This window comes from Rhinolophus hipposideros (assembly GCF_964194185.1).
Source record: "Rhinolophus hipposideros genome assembly, chromosome: 6".
NCBI lineage: Eukaryota > Metazoa > Chordata > Mammalia > Chiroptera > Rhinolophidae > Rhinolophus > Rhinolophus hipposideros.
Window position 1 is genome coordinate 28,441,387 of NC_138052.1, and position 16,008 is coordinate 28,457,394.

Consider the following 16,008-nt stretch of genomic DNA (forward strand, 5'->3'; position numbering starts at 1 on the left):
GACATGCGTCCTATTTGGGAGACCACCTCAGGGATACTGTGGACACCTGATCATGGCATTGTACACCAGAAGCTAAACATTAATGAATGCCAACTATAATTTTATATATATAATGTGATGGTTCAGTGTGAGGTCGGAGGGATAGTGGATGGGGGGAGGGGGGTTCACAGTGTGAGGGATATAAATGATGAACGTCTAAGTATTACCTTGTCTTGTACACCTGAAACTAATAAATAAAAAAAAATAAATAAATAAATAATAAAAAAAATAAAATAAAAATAAAAATACAGGTTTTGATTCTGGATTTATATTAATAAACTTTTTCTTCAAAAATGGATTTCAGACTAAAAATAAAAGCAAACTCAATATGAAAAGAAAATATAAGTGATAATATATACCAACCTCCTAATCTCCTCCTAAAATAATTTCATGATTGAGCTTTAAAATTTAGTCTTCCGTTTTCTAGAAGCAAAGCAAAAAGGAGAGAGAAAGAGAAAGAGAAAGAGACAGAGACAGAGAGAGAGGCAAAGAAAGCAAACTACATATATACTTCTATTATAATAAAAGAAAACATTAGTTCTTTAAGTGATAAAGCATTTTCCTCAAACCAGATTTGGAAGTGATTTATTTTATTAGTTTCCAAATAAGGTACAATGCCAAAAATAGAGAAAAATTCAATGATGATTTTTTACAAAGAATTTTAAAAACCACTAATCTCCATACAACCACTTCTTATATTGAGCCTCAATAAAATAGAGTATATAACAATTAAACCTGACCCATGGTTTTATCTCAGTATAATGTACTAGGCCAAACCAAGACTCAGATATCAAGAACATCCATGTTCAAAGTCTATCTCCATTAATTACTACCTGAGTGATACTGTAAAAATTTCCTTAATTTCTCAGAGCCGGTTTTACCATTTGTAAAATGAGATGATAATATCTACAATGTAAATATGCTTGATTTTATGATTCAATGAAATAAGTCACATAAAGCATTTTGTCTTTTCCTGGTAGAAAATAAAAACTTCCTATAAACTTTCTGGTAAAAGCTCAATGAAGAGTAAAACGGACAATATATTAAGAGAAAAATGAATAGAAGGTTATTTTGACTCAAATATTATTTCCCTCTGTAAGAAGCTATGAAATTGTCAGTCCAGGTGACACCCTAGAAAAATGCCTAGAACATCAATATTCTATTTGGCTATTTGAAGGCAAAATATTTGAGTCTTCTTTATCTAATAAATATACAAATCCAGAGATTTTGGGTTGAGTTCAGCAGCATCAAATATTTTAAGTATTTAGCTCGCAAAAGGAATTCTCTTGAAAAGTCAGCTCAATTTTCTGTAACTACGTCAAAGCTGCACTTACTAATAAATTGATCCCTACTTCCTTTGTATGATCTCCCTTGGGGAACGCTAATAGAATGGCGGGAAGACCTTGCCCAAGTGATCAAGGTAGACTCTGAGTATTCTTAACATCATCCCAATTCTTGGGAATGGAGACCAGGACAAAAGCTCAATTCTGTGAGCATGGGCCACGTAGAAGGAAGAGGCTTGTACAGATCACTTGGCAAGAAGAAGTTGGTGCAAGAAGGAGACAATATGTGTTATTAATTCCAGAGTCAGTAAGTTAGTTTCCACTAACAGCATAAGTATAACCTAGGTATAGGCCTTTTATATCAAAAGAAGAAAAAAAAAGCAATTTATCTATTCCTAAAAAATATAAAATCCAATAGAGAAAAAAAATATATGACAGTAAAATAGTCTTACGTGTAGTCTACAGATAAAAGCAAGGCATAATAAAAAAGAATTTGAACTATAGAGAAAAAGAAAACTGTATTTTCAACCCAATTTAGCTGTTTTCTAGGATTTGGTCCAAATTGGGTCAAATCTCTGGACTTTCATTTCTTCTTCTGTATCCTTCAGTTTCTTCCAAAAATTAAGCACCTAGGGCATCCTAACACATGGATGACACTCAGCATTATTAGCTGAAAGATGCTAGAAGATGAAGAAATTGACCATTTTCATCAACAATTGGTAAGTAACTTGAAGACACAGTTATACAAATAAGCCAACAGGATTTGGAATGCTAATAATTCTATTTTTTAGTACAATAAGTAAATACAGATATCAAAATCTACCTCTTAAGTCCTTGTTAGAATAAGGGGGAGAAGGTCTGGAGGCACCTGGATTATGAAGCAGGAATCAATCATCATCAGAAAGAACCGATGGGAGTAGACGGCTATATAAGAAGAGCCTTGAATAAAAGAGATGGGCTGAGGAAGCAGGCAGTATCCTCTCTTTCCATAGCCCAAGATATGGTAAGGTAAATATCACTAACACCTCAGTAACAGTCAGCTTCTGGCATCAGGGGTTTTCCCAAATGTTGAGTTTTAATTTTTAATTTGTATGTTTTCATTAAAAAAACTCTCAATCTCCTAAGAATTTTTACAATACATTTCTTACATCCAGGAAATAATTTCTGTAGCCTCTCTGAATACATGATGAGTGGGGTTAATTGAGGAGACTTTCATTGAAAACACAAGTCCAGAGACTCTCAATGCTCATTTGATGAAAAGTAGAGGGAAAAAATAATGTCAGTGTTGACTATATATCTTCATTGAGTCCTTTCCCCTTGGCTTTAATCCTGGTAGATTTCTCTGAAGCATCAGATCTGGGGGAAAAAATTGACACGGCCACACATACAATAAAATAAACCTGGCAGGCTTCTAAGGTAGCGAAGCCTTAAAATACCCTGCCTGCAAGTCGCCTGCAAGTTTGACTGCCAAGGGATTGCCCCCACTGGCATCTATGTCCACTGATCTACCAGTGAGAACACAGTGACAGAATCTTTCTGGCCTGCCTATAGCTAAAGAGGTGGTTTCCATCTAGGGCATCTGCTGCATTGTTAAGCAAAACCATATGGAGTGGCATGTTTCGAGGGACTGGGGATATTTATATTCACAATGGAATGTCCCTATATTGGGGCCTTAACATAGCATAGGAAATCCTCTTGTGATGCTGTGCTTCAAGTCCCATTTGTTCACATAGATGAGGGAAGAGTCATTTTTACCAAAAAAGTTCGACTCAAATTCAGAACGCTGTGACAAATTGGATCTAAGGAAAAAAAGTCTACGGTATTTTGTGACAGCAGCATTTTCCACATGTTTTATGTTAATATCCCAGGCTGGCAAAATACTTTGTCCTATTTTTTATATGATTTTTAGAGAGAAAAATGCCCACTTTCTCTATAAGCTTTATTTTTAAAAAAAAATGCCTCCTTAGACTCTCCTCTCTAAGAAATTGGGTCAATGAAGGACAATGAAAAATTAAAAAGCACTTGAAGAGGAAAAGAACCATAGCTTTACAAATTAATGTAATCATTTACTATATCTATTATTGGTTACAGTAAATGTATAGATCTGGTAATAAACAAATCTGAATGAAAGACACATAAACCTTACCTGAAACTACGATAGGAAGTGTTTATAAAGTGTTTTTCTAATTATTGGAAAAGATATTGATACTTGCTATGACTGACACATTTTCTTTTCATGAATGGTAATGAGCATATATTATTGATGATGAGCATATATGATTACACTTTATCTATTTATACTATTCATGCTTAGCATCATCATAGCTACTCCATACAGCAAAACTTACACAGAAAGTGATTGGAAGATACTTCTTCACTTGCTTTTTATTGTGGAAGTGTAGCAAGTGCCCAAGAGTGGCTCTCTTCTGGGTAGCTATTCCCTCATTTTCTTTACCTTAGAATTTTTAAGTTTGTCTGAGAGATGTGTAGAAAGGAATAAAATATTCAAACAATAATCCCCCCAAATAGGAGAATTTTCCATCACTCTGCCTTTGCCATGTCCTAAATTGTTTTCATTAGGATGATCTCTAAATTTTTCTTCTCATGAAGTCATTTGCATCCTTCAAGGCCATTTCTCTTGGAATTACAATCAACTTTGTACGATAATTCTATGTGTATAGAATTCTCCACCCCAACTAGATAATAAGCCCTCACAAAGCAAAAAGCATATCTTTGTTGTCTTTGGGAGTTAAATGAATCTTGTAAGGGAACCCACAGAATGGCAAAGAGGTGAGCAAATACTTTGTGTACAAGGAAGAGTCATATTTGTGTTTGCGTGACCTTTCTTAGATGCTAATCCTACTGTGGGGAATTTCTGCTAATTCTGCACTGTTTCTTATATGACTTAATTCTTTAGGAATCCCAGGTAATTAAGGCTGCAGACAACAAAATAAATGTGTTTGGGGTGCAAATTATTTCATTATTAACCTCCCTTTATTTCAGTCATGGTATAACAATAGCCAACATTTATTGAGCACCTGGTACATATGAGACACACTCTAAGTGCTTGATACACATTCTTATTTGACTTTCAAAAGAAAAAAATCTATGAAATGGGTACTGTTGTTATTCTCTCTTCACAGATGAGAAACTGAGGATAAAAAAGCAAAAAGTCGTGGAGTCAGGATTAGAATCCAGGTCTGTCAATTCCAAAATCCTCTACATTAAAACAACAATAAAAAACATGTGATGGTTTCTAAAACTATGCTCCAAGAGTGAAACACAATTTAAGTATTTAACTGAATGGCTTACAACCTTCCAGATGATATAAACAATGCAAATTTATATAAAATAAAATAAAGGAAAGAAAAAATATTATGGGAGGCAGAGGGATTATTTTTGAATGAATGAGTCAGGGAAGAGATTCATGAGAAAGGTGGAGATTATAAAGGGGAAGTATTATAGATAAAACTATAACACTTGAGAATTGGCACATTTCAGAAAAATGGAATGCAAAAGCACACAGATGGAATACTGTGAAGTATGTATTTTTGAAAGGCTCTGGTTCTGTTTGTAGAAGTTTAGGATACTTATTGAGATATGGAGGTCTTGAACACCATTCTAAGAAATGTGAGTTGTATTCTATTGATAATATAGAATCACTAAGGTCAAGCTATATTTTAAAACAAATTGATTTGATTTAAAATAAAATAAATATATCTGGTGGTTGTGTTAAGTTGGGTTAACACTAGGCGTGGCTGAAGAAGATGAAAGTATTTAATCTAACCCTCTAGATAAAAATAATGAGGGTCTGGGTTGTAACAGGGGAATGAAAGAAAGGATTATACCTTGCAAAAATTAATTCTTTAAGGCTAGCAATGTATGGAAAGAGTTGATTTAAAGATAATACCAAGTTTTCACCCTGAATAACTGCTAAGTCAAATATTTGGTTTGAGAATAAAATATAGGTTGGTGCAAAAGTAATTGCGGTTTTTCCAATTATTTTTAACCTTTTAAGCCGTAATTACTTTCGCACCAACCTAATAAAATTATTTGGTATATGCTGAAATTAAGATGTCAACCAGACCCTCAGGACTACCTGGCCAGTTGTTGGGACTGAATTATTAGTAAGTGGTCAGGTGATTTGAGAAAAAGAAATGTGAACGTGATTTGAAGAAGATAATCATTGAAATCCAGGATTTACTGGAGTAACTGGTAGCTTATACCAGCATACCTTTTCTTTCTTCATCTTATTTTTATACTGTTATGTACTGAGAGTGTTCCAAAAACTAAGGTGCTGTCTTTTTCTGCAAACTTTCACTGATTGTAATCGAGAAAGAAGGAAATTCACAGTCCATGTTTGGATAATAAAACACAAATACATAGTACATTCCTAATATTTAGAAAAGAAAACAAAGAGGAACCCAACCCTATGAACTTCAAAGTTCATGAAAACATATTGAAAATCATGTCTCCAGGCAACAGAAGAAAGTGAGTTAATTGATAATTTGCAGAACTCTCAGCATCAACCCACAAGTGAGGAACACTAGAGAAACACTGTGCCTTTCCATATTAATTGACTTCAATCCTTTGAGCATTACCGTCTAATGAATAGATCAGGGTGAAACTGTGGACAGCTGGATATCAGAAAAGCATGTGATACAACTGCATGACACACAGATTGATTTACAAGATCAAAAACATAGCTTAGGGGAAGAACTCTTGGAATGGATTACAGATTGGCTTGGGGACAGGAAATTAGCGTCAGCTATAGAGAGTGTACTTGGTGGCAGGCGGTTAATAAGCAGGGGCCAATTATTTGGTCTTCCCATGCATGTCCGTGAGAATTGTATGCAGGATTTTTGAAGAGTTTAAACTCCACTTGCTACAGAAATTGAACTGAGGTAGTAACTATTGCTAAGTGGAAGAAAAATGGTTAGAATTGTTCCTTTAGGAATAGGAATCTCAAAGAAGGCCCTTCTTTGCAGCCCCAGAGCTGTTTGCCCCAAACCCCAAGGAGTACAAATTCAGAGTAGGCATTTAGAAACCTTTATAGCAATTTGATAGAGTATCTTACATCTGTTGAACTTAATAATAAAAAAATGTGGAAGCTTTGTTTTGTATGTGTTTTTATTTCATTTTTCTATTAATTCAATTTTATAGACTCTTCTATGAAAAAAAATTGATCTGTGACAGTTTGGAAGTTAAAAAAAAAACTAGTCCTTCATTACAGATAGTTGGAGGAACACTGGCATCAAAGTACATCCAGGTTAGTACCTGGAAAGGGGCACTTGTTTGAGACTGAGATAATGGGGTTGAGATTTTGGAGCAAAATATTTTTCAGGGAATTTACCATGTGCAGGGAAAAAAAAAAAAAAAGACTGATGTATTTTGAGAATCTTATGAATGAATGATTCTGAGTCAGTAGGTCTTGGGTCTAGGAATCTGTACTTTTTTAAAGGCCTTTAGATATTTTTTATGATCACAAAGTTTTGGAAATACATCATAAGAAGCCAACAGTTCTTTCTATATGGTGATTTCTTTGTTAAAATCATGAAAAAAATGTCTCAAAATTATGAATCACACATAGGTGATTTTTTTGTGATTCTTTGCTTGAGGGCAAAGTCATAGAAAATATCAGGCATCACATTAAAAAAAAAAAAAAAGTCCCAACAATGAAGTGAGGGGACTGTGGTGATGGCCATAAGGCTGACAAATTGGGAGCCTGTGACTGTGACTTCCCAGTTGAGCTGTTTCTCACCGTCACTTCCGGGACCTGAGAACACGTCCTCCCTACTCAAATCTCACCCTCACTCTCATGCTCCAGTGCAGTGGCACTGCCTACTTGCTTCTTTTCCTCTACTGCCCTCTTGCTTCTTTTCCTCTTCCAATTTCCCTGTTCTCCCTGTCTCTCTTTTCTTTTTCCTCTTGTTCTTTTCTTACTTTCTGTTCATCCATTTCCCATCTCCCTTGAATTTTCTTACACTTATCCCACCTTCCCACTGCCCCTTCTGTCTCTTCATTCTTTTTTCTTTAACGTATTCATTCACTTTTTCAATAAATATATATTGATGCCTCCTCAGTGCAAGATGGTGTGCAAGAGCTGGGGACGAGGGGACAAGTCAGGCACAAACGTGCCTTCAGATGTTAGGATGACCCCAGGCAATTGATGCACTGACAAAACAGTGAGCTCATCCTCCAATACCTCAATGATTAATTCCGGCTTATCCCTTTCCCTTCCTTGACAAACACAACAAAAGTAAACTTCCGACTCTTGTGAAGACCCACATTTGGCACTACAGGATACCAAGATATCTACTCTTTTGTGGACATGAACTCTAAATTGCCATCTGATTTACTGGGACAGAGAGGATTTTTATTTTTCCTTTGCCTTCTACCAGCTGAGATTTTTCCCTTCTTGTTCCCTCATGATAATCTGAACTGTTTCACACGTTCACCCTTTTACCTTGTCATACACACATGAATGGTCAGCTCCATTGCATTGCTTTTATCCTGAGGTTGAGACACTTAATCTTGCAAATTATATCTTGAAACTGCTCTGGCAAGTAGGCACTCATACTGTGTAAATAGAAGCCCTCTGATTTGTATTTTTCCCTGTTTGATTATCTATTGCTGTGTTACAAATTGCCCTAAAATGTAGCGGCTTAAAACAACAAACATACATGATCTCACCGTTTCTGTGGGTCAGGAATCCGGAAGCTGAGTGGCTGAGTGGTTCTGGCACATGAACTCTCATGAGGTTGCAGTCAAGGTATCATCTGAGTTTGCAATCATCTGAAGGCTTGACTGGGACTAAAGGATTCATTTCCGAGATGGCTCAACTGCGTGACTATTGGCTGGAGTCCTCAGTGTTTGTTGTCCTCAGGATTGTTGGCATGTAGCCTTCATACCTTGCTGCATGGACCTCTCCTGGAACTGCTTAAGTGTTCTCACCACATGACAGCCAGCTTCCCCTAGAGCAGGAGGTCCAAGAAAAAAGCAAGTAAGAAGCCACAGTGCCTTTGTGATCGTATATTGAAAGTATACCATCACGTCTACTTTATTTAATTTACTAGTTATGAGTCACTAAATCTAATCTTCACTCAAAGAGAGGAAAATTAGGCTTTGCTACCTAAAAGGGAAAATATCAATAGTAATAAAGAATAAATGTCAGTTTATACACTTGACAGTCTCCCCACTTGACACCTTTATATCATCAGAGTATATATCTAAATTACTCTTAAATCCTTATTTTTTAAAAAATTCCACTGCTCAAAATTCATTCAGTTCATATGTAACTCTAGGGTTAAAGTCTCATTCATTTTTTTGAATAATTTAACATCTCTCTTTCATGACCTTATCTCTGATAAAATTCCTCTTCCATAAGTTTATGTCAACTTGACCAAAATAATCTCAGTGCTTCTACTTACTGAGAAACCACATCCTGCCCATCGCAGTTTTCTCAATACCTCACCGATGCTTTGCTAATGTATACAGTTGCTTCATAAAATCAAGTTTTTCCCTAAACTAAAGCTCCTATTTCTCTTTGCTCTCTCATGCGAACAAAAGAATTGTTAACCTCTGCTTCTGTAAGTCTCAGCAGAAGCCATGATCAATCAACCCTGTTCAGGAGAAACAGGGGTAGCATAGGAAATATTGTTTTAAGTCTAAAGGAGTCTCTCCGGACTGGACACTAAGTAAAAGGACCAGATATGTTCTATTGACTGATGTACGCCCCGTACCTGAAACAATACCTACTGCACAGAGGCTCATAAACAATATTTATTAATCGTAACAACAAATAAAAGTGAGTGAGTGGATAAGTGAGCTGAATGAAATGTCCTCTATAGGGTTCACCCGAAAAGACTGTCACTAACAAGTTTGATATGCCCTCATTCCCCCACATTTCCCAGACCATGATACTGCAACTTGTCTCTTCTACATGTTCTCCTTTTAAGGCTAATACGTGTTTATTTGTTTTCATTTACTCATCATTCTTTAACTTTAAAGCAGGTACATGAAAATCTTTGGATTTATTCAGAAGCCATTTTATTCTCAATTAAAAATAAATTCTCCTTATTTTAATTAAACTCTCTCTTTGCCCAAGAGAAAAAAATATATATAATATTATTGAAAATTTTATATTCATGGTGAAAAAATAGTATAAGTAGTCTGAAAATCAGTCACATCATTGATACTGATATCACAAACCCACTCAGTAACACAAACCAAATTTAAGCCCTTATACCTCTTTCTTTCTATCTAAAAAAATATATATATATTTTAATTCATTTGCTCCACAAAGATTTATTGTGTCTTCTATGTATACATCTAGAAATACATATGGTTACTGTTCTCTCAAGTAACCCAGTGTAGTTTTGTAGCAAATTACACAAATAAATGCTCAGTTACAACTTATTTCCCAGTGAAATTACAATTTTGAATTAAGAACAAAAAAAAAAAAAAAAGAAAGACAAAGAAAATATGATTCAATGATAAAAGTGCATAGAAAACATTTTATTCTCCCCTTACAATTGACATTGGAAGATGGATCATATTAAGTTAAAAATCACTTGTTAGGGGGTATGTAAAATTGTTCAATGCACACTAGTTAGTGTTCCTTTATGCTGTCTGTACTCTTGGTGTGAGGCTCCCACTTCATTTAAATCTATTGAAAATTCATTCCATACAACTTCAATTCATGCCAACATGATAGGATGTTTAAAGGGATATTGTCTACATGAATAAATATGACCTGAAATCATTTTAAAGTGAAAGTTAATTATTCTGAAGCCACAAAAGGAGTTAGGATAGAAATCTTGGTCACTGTAGTGGGGAGACTGTCAAAACTCACCCGGTAATCAGACTAGATCCTGGCAGGACTTAGATTTCACTGTCAAAATGGATGATTTACGGAGAGCCTAACAAAAAAGTTAGTTACAAATGAAATGGGGAAAGTATAAGAAAACATAGGGAGCATGCTGTACCCCAGAGCTAGGAGTAGTGGGTGTTATTACCTCTTATAGGTCTGCAAGGAGGGGCAAGGAGAGAAGATGAAGGCAGAGACAGCAGTGTGGAGTGGGCCATCTGACAGAGGCTGAGACCTTTGCTTTATGGAAGTAGCCAGTACCCAGCAAACCCACAGGGACCCAGGAAAACAAGTGTCTTAACTTTAACGGCCTCCCTCAGAACTCATGCTTCTGATCCCCATGAGACAAACAGCAAGAAACCGGAGGGAAAGGAGATGATGATATTCAATTCAGCCAGTGTCCTTAAAAGGCAGAACTAGCAAGCAGAAGATATCCAACAGAGTCAAACACTTTCACCCCTTAACACTCATTTTGAGCCTTTGTCCAGACAAGATGTCTGTCTCCCCAAAAAGTCTCATCAGCTACTTATCATGGCCAAGTTCTTACCTGAAATCTAAATCATGAGCCATCACCAGTTCTTTTTTCCATGTAAGGTAGTAGAAAAGGAATAAAGGAAGGGGAAAAGTAGCAATTAATTAACGTAAAACAGAGTATCTACAGTTCCTGTTTCTAAAACTGGTCACAAGGTCTATGTTACTAATGACAGCTATCACTTTCCATTCTTACCCTATGTTATCACTTCAGTTAGATGGGGTTCTTTAAATAGTGAGATGACCCAAATCATTATTCCTGGTGAATATGAATTGTTGGTGATCTTCTCTTTATTGGGTTTCCATTCACTGGGATGATGGAGCAAGAAAAGACACTAAAAGATGACCTAGTGAGTCCTCTGGGTTCCAGTCCTCTGTAGTTCTCGTTCCTGTTATTGAGTAGCAGCAACCCAATTTACCCCTAGTAATTGGCATGTATATCTCAACCAGGCCAGAACAGTGGATCCTTTCTTTGTCTTCTGATTCAGAAACAAGCAGAGCTTGGAGGAAGACACACTTCCTACTAGAGAACAGAGCCATTGTTTTGGATAATGGGCACATGATAAGACCAGTCATACTTCTTTTGCTGTAAAACATGTTCTCTGATGGGAGGCCATGTTGAGTGGAATATCATGATAGGCAGAAATGTAAATCAACAAATGGTAATACTGGTCAAAGTTCTTTAGGTAGGAAAGGCAAAACTATTCCTGAAATTTGAGAATATTCCTATGAAACCAAAGAACTGATTTAGCCATGAGGGAAGAGACCAAGTCTAATCACCTGGCTACCAGGTAGCCTGATGAATTCTCCAGGAATTTTTACCATGTAAGGGCTCAATTTTAGGCTCTCTTGGCAGGTGGACATTCAGCAGTGGAAGTAATAAGAATAGTCTTGGTGAGGGGGTGTTATCAAGTTGCTAGGGTTTGTTTTCTGAGTGAGAGGTAGCCTTATAAGACTAAGGAGATTCAGAGGAAAAGTTAAGGGACTAGTCTGGTTTAACACAGGCTTTAAGAAAAATAAAACTTCTCCCACAAAATACAATACCTAGACCTTCCAAAGTTTTCCAAGAAAATGGCTGGTGGATTCCTTATTCAATAAAGACAGTAGACAGGAAAATGGATAAAGATTCAGCACACTCCTTGCCATGAGGAAGATCTCTTCCTCTTGGAAATTTTGGAGATTATGAGTTTTTATTAAAAGAGAGGATGAGTAGACAATATTGCATATAGGATTAGTCACAATCCACTGACCTCCATTCTAGTATGTGTTTCTTTACTACTTGATCTACTCAAGTTGTGGTCCATGGAGCAGGAGTATGGGCGATCTTGTTGGTGATAACTACAAGACCTACTAAAACGGAATCTGCATTTTACAAGATCTCCAGATGATACATGCATGCACATTGAATTTTGAGAAGTCCCTGTGTAGACTTTTAGTCTCCTTTGTAGCTAGAATTCCTCATATGACCTGTGTTCTGCCAAACAGATACAGCTCTATGTGTACAAAATTTAGAGTAATAAAATGAACAGTCTCATATAGTAGTTTTCAAACTTTAACCTGCATCAGAAACTCAAATCATCAGGACTTACCCCTAGAGCATCTGATTCAATAGGTCTGGGGTGTCTGGGGTGGGTTCTGAGAATTTGCTTTTCTAACAAGTCCCCAGGGAATGCCAGCGATGCTGCTGCCAGGGACCACTTGAAAATCGTTCTCCACTATCGTAGTAGCAGGAGTGTTTGATTCTTCTGAGGCCAGCAGTGGTTGGAGCACCTGCCCAACGCAACATCTTCCTGATCGTGGCAGAGGCATTGGGTTTCAAGGGCAATGTCAACAGCAGTTTCCTTTGTGAGCCAATTTTCAGTGTGATTCTGGGCATTGTTCCCAGAAGCTCAGCCTAGAGTCTGTACTTTTAGCTCTCCCAATAACTCTGTGAACTAGCATAAATCCCTTTCCAAGTACACTTGCTAAGTCAGATTCGGTTGCCTACACCTGAGAATCCTGGCCAACGGAGGTCTTACGCATGCTTAACAGAAGAAATTTAGGGACTATATTTATCATTCAGTCCAGGTCACCTCTTAGTCTGTTCAGGCTACAATAACAAAGTACCACAGACTCGTGGTTTATAAACAACAGGTATTTCTCACATGTCTGGATGTTGGAAGTCCAAGATCAGAGTGCCAATATGGTCAGGTGAGGGCCCTATTCCATGTAAGACTTCTCATTATATCCTCACATGGCAGAACAGGCAAGCAAGCAATGTTAGCCTCTTTAATAAAGGCACTAATCCCATTCATGAGGGCTCTTCCCTCAGGACCTAATCACCTCCCAGAGGCGTACCTCCTAACACCATCAGCTTGGGAGCTACCATTTCAACACATGAATTCAGAGCAATACATTCAGCCATAACACCTGGGTAGGTCAGCAGATAGAAAGGACAAGCGTTAGTCAAAATAATGTAAAAATAGTGTCTCTGATGTCAGATATTTTAGGAAACTAATCACAGTATCAGGTTACTAAATGGAGCATGGGTCCAGGACAGGTGAGGAGCATTCAGCATCTGGCATCATGGAGAGAGCCTTCACTCTATACCTGAGGTATAAGTAGAATCTGCATTATGTAAATTTTAACATGGTGATGAACAAAGATCACATTTTTAATATCCATTGAGAAGCACCTCTATTAGATATCCTAACCATATCATGAAGTAACACTGAAAGCCCTGATTTCTGATCATGCATAAACATACATTGAAAATAATCTTCCACAGAAATTAGAGCTAATTATATGTACCAAATATACCTTCCCTTAGTAGAAGCAGGGCTTGCTGCAGAGTTATGATGATACCATTGTAGAATGCTGGCTCCCCGAATACCACCAACGTAGCCTGTTAAAGATTTGTTGAGGCAAAGCTGAGTTTGTTGCTTACCACATAAGGGAAGATACCACCCCGACAGTGCTTTGGCAGTGCCTCAGAGAGAAAAGATCAGAATTTATTGAGAACTGAAGTTTGTTTTAACGTGGTCTTTCAACTTGGGTGTGGAGTTGGAGATGGGGGATTGATTACAACTGGGTAAGGACCATGAAACAGTAAGGCAAAGACTTTTGAGGCAAGGGGTTCAAAGAATTTGAGGGTGCAAATTGCCTATTGAAGCTTTCCATTGAAAAGTTAAAGCCATTAGCCTGGACAAGAGTTTCATTAAAAAATTATGTTAATATAGACGGTACACTGTCGGGGAAAGTAGTTTCAGTTTTCAGTGTCCAAGCTTTGTGTGTGTGTTGCAGGGGGTGGTTAAATTATTTTGGTTCTCACATTCTACTAGAAAGTGAGATCCTTCAGGGAAAGATTTTTCAGGGAAAGAACCTTTTACTACCAGTCCTAGTAAGTACCTGGCACTCAATAAATGTTAAGTGGAAAGAAGAATGGAAAAAGGAGGATGGGAAGGAGGGTGAGAGAGAGGAAAGAAGGAAAGGAGGAAGGACAAATTCACAATGGGTTTTCTGTAGTCTCATAAAAGTTCTCAAGGGTCTAGTTGGAATCAAGGGGTACCACATATTTTCTTAGGTAGCAAAGAACTTCCTAAATTTAATACAAAGCCAACAGACAGGGAAAATTCTGGTGGTCATTGGGAGAATAAGGTGCTACAGTGTAGACCGTACAACTTCAGTCTGAAAGGGGGACGGTGATCCTGAAAATAATAGTTTGGAGGGTGCCCAAGTTCCAGACATGTAGACAAACAAAGGCTGTAGCAGGATTATTGTCCGTCTCAGTTGCAGTCAGCACAAGGCAAATCAATATGGAGGAATGGATGCCCTTTCTCCAAAAACATTGCATGCTGCCAAACATTGATGATTAACAGCAGTCCCGGGGTCAGAAGGGGGAATTCTGGAAGTTGACTGGACTTAAATTCGAAATCACTGAAAAACCACTAAAAGCATAAGTAAGTAAATGAAGTTTTCAGCTTCAGACTTTTAAGGAGCCTCAAGATTAAAATTAAGTCTAGTTATGGAAAAATAAAGTAATATTTTTGCATCTCTGTGGCTCACGCAATTTTTACATTGCTACACACACACATATTCTCCCTCTCCAATAAAAGGATTAGGCTCCAAAAATCCCTGTGCCAGCAGAAGTCACATTTCCAAAACAAATAAGCCTTTAAAGGAAAAATAAGTTTGGGCCACCAAGGTTCAACGAAGCTATGAAAGTCATTACAAATAGACTTTTTCATTCCCGAAAGCCAAACAATGAAGACAGCATACTAAAATCCCTTCCCAGCATTTCTACAACATCCCTGTATATTTGTTTTGCTTTACAGCAGGTAATATACCTCTCCCCTATCCTACACACATTGCACTCCACATAATGTTACATGCCTTTCTGGGTAGATGATGACTTGTTGACTCCTGCCTCTTGGGTCACATTGTGACCCCAAATACATAGTCATCTGGCTGGGAAAAGCCCTAGGCCATTTTTGTTTGAGCAACTAGGCATACCAAAGAGGTACCTTTCAGGTACCCTCGCAAGAAACTTTAGTTCTGTTAACAACAGTTCCATGCTAAAACACATGCACCTTTCCACCTTCCAGCCAATGAGAAGCAGTTCTAACTGCCTCAGCTACAGTAATTTCTCCCAAAGCTGCATTTTAAAAAGCTCTCTCCTGCTCTACCACCTGCTTTACCTCTTTTTTTTTTCTTCAAATTCCCAAGTCCTTACTCCCTCTTTTTCAAACTATCCCCAACAGGTGTGCATCTAATCAAACTAAGATTCTCCTGATTGTGGAAAAGTGTACAAAAGTAACTCTACATATGGGCAATTTCATGAAAGGAAAATTGCATTTGGTAAGAGCTTTTTGTAAATGAAATTATGTGTGGAAACTGCCACAGTAGTTCTGTGGACAAAGTGCTGGAGAAGCACTTGAAATAACTTTGAAACTTAATCACCAGACAGCTGGAGTCAAGACCTATTCGTTGTAGTAGGAACCTGTGCCAGAATTCACATTTCCAAATAATAAGTCTTTGAGGAATAAATAAGACTGGACAACCGAGGTGGTGAGTGAAAGTTACTTATAACTAACTGTCAGTAGAAACTAATTCTTTGCCTATAAATCTGCTGATAAGAAAAGCACAGTCAGATTAACATGTTTCATTTATTGATCCATTTATTCAACAAATATCATTAAGACCTAATATGTTCTTACATCTGTGTTGAGCATACAACACAAGCAAATACACACTCTGACCCTGCACTCATGATTATTAGAGTCTAGTTTCCCAATGCTATGACTGACT